Raw genomic sequence first — 2,500 nt, 5'->3', positions numbered from 1 at the left:
ATTTGAACAAGAACAAGTAAGTACTTTTTATGGATTTTATTTTTGTTATTTTGTATTCTATTTTTAATTTTACGGTTGAACAAGTGAACTAGCAAGAATTATATATATATATATATATATATATATATATACACACACACACACACACACACACACACACACACACACACACACACACACACACACACACACACACACACACACACACACACACACACACATACATGACTCAACAAACCGAGCAACGGCCCTCATTCCCCGGGGGCGAAGGGGCTGTAGTGGACGTGAGGTTCCCCCGCTGATTGACAGCAGCAGCACTCGCTCAGCATCATCTGTGGGCATTCTTGGCAGCCTCATGTGAGTTTTATTTTTTTTTCTATTTTATCTTTTATTTTTTTTTAGTTTTTTCTTACGGTCTCAACTTTCGATTTTTAATTCCCTTAAATGATCAAATGAGTTTCACTTTTATTTTTATTTATTTTATTTAAAAACATTCTTTCGAAAAGACAGACGAGGATATATAAACTGGAGTCTTGCTGCCGAACTCTCTCTTAGGTTGTTGTGCTTGTTTGGTGAGCCATGCCTCACTGAACGCCTCCTTGGTGTTGATGAGTTTACGTGAGAGAGAGAGAAGTATATTTTCATTGTTTACAAGAGGCCATTTAGGTTATGTTATGTTTTATCCTTGGTTCGTTTTTTTATTTTTTTCGTTTTATTTTTCTTAGTTGTTTTAGAGCAGTATGGACACATTAAACATGTTACACAGAAAGAAATGGAAAATGAAGTCATGAATACAAAGAATAAAGAGAACACTTACTTGTCAAAGGGCTTCAGGGTCGTGACGAGCGGGTTGTGCTGTAATAACACGCCTTGCTAACTATAAAACGGCCATCCTGTTCGAAAGTCTACTCTGCAAAGACCCGCGTTGTAGTCATATTGCAAAGAGCCCCTGGTTACGGCGGCGATCAGGATCGCTTTGGAGCAGAGGATGCTAAAAACAGGCCGCCCCACGTTGATGAACCTTTGCACATATAACACGTTGCCTCTTTTTCATCAACTATTATATATCATCTCCTCAGTGTCTGATATAATCTTTGCAGTTCATACCAGTCATATTCCTCTCACAGATTTAACTCTTCAAACTTGTATCAATTAGTTAAGATAAATGTGAGGAAAAGTTCACAACTTTTTAGAGAATTTACACATTATTTATTAACTGAAAAAAATATTATATAGCCAAAATGTAAAGTCAATCACATAAATTGATATGCCAACAATACAACATCTGATTTCATTATAATCTAATACAATAATTATTAATTATGAAATTAGAGCAAACAATGTCAATGCCACATGCAATGATTGAAATCATAAAAAAAAGTAAACAAATTGAATTACAGAAAATTTTGAAAATTATATTTAAGCAAGATGAAATACTTATACCAAGCAATTCAAAATACTAAGTTAATGTCCTTATACCAAGCAATTTAAAATACTAAATTAATGTCCTTATACAATTACTAACTTAAACTTAAGATTATCTCCATTAAAAAATAAATTAGTAAACTTCAAAAATGGACAGAAAATATCTTATACTTAATTAGGCAATCATGATACTAAATTAATCTCGTTAAGCAATAACTAAATCATGCAAAACCTTATCCTAGAAAATACTTAACTGACACATACATTATGCAAACACAAAATTCTTCTTATGCTCCACTGGAAATTAATAATCTTCATCACTGTTAAATCACACTTCCGTAGAGCTGAGATCTCTTAAAAGTAATTAATTAATTCCTTACTTTCTAAACTAACTTAATATATCCTTACACTTAAAATTCAAATCTATATGTATTCAGTTATATCGTTCTTCAAACTTGACAATCAAATCTATAATTATTCCATTATATAATTCTTACTTCCAAAATTAACGTAATCAAATACAATTCTTGGTCCATTATATAGCCACACATAAATCAAGAAATAATCCCTAATACTACTTAATTCACATTATCCATAGCACATTCCCGTCCGCTATGTTCCCCTTTTAAGGCACTAAATCACTTCAAGCGGGCTTACCAAGGTGCCACAAAAATGACGGCTACTGGATGCTACTCCGAAATCTAATCCGCGTTTGTCTGTCACTAAACGTCTTTTATTCCCGATAAGGGAGCCCATCCGGCCACACCCTTAACAGTTATCATGAATGTAAAATAGTTTATTTTCACTAATTTGAAAGATACCTGCGTCAGATCTTTCCTGTGCCCCAGCAAATTTTCAGCACTGTATTTATCACTTTAAACTTTTCTACCTGCCAGAACATTTTCTTTTCTTGTAACCACACTGGTGTGTTGTAATATATATAGTGATCGCTTCAAACTAGTTATTGTTTTCGTACTCGTGGCTTCTTTTTTGCTTCTGTTAGTCCGTCACGTGGCGTCACTTTGTCACGAGTTGTTTTCAACACTTTGTCGTCATGGTGCGCCTCTATTTTTTG

Source organism: Penaeus chinensis, chromosome 11, assembly GCF_019202785.1.
Source record: "Penaeus chinensis breed Huanghai No. 1 chromosome 11, ASM1920278v2, whole genome shotgun sequence".
Lineage (NCBI taxonomy): Eukaryota > Metazoa > Arthropoda > Malacostraca > Decapoda > Penaeidae > Penaeus > Penaeus chinensis.
The sequence above is the reverse complement of the archived record's forward strand: the minus strand, read 5'-3'. Positions refer to the sequence as shown.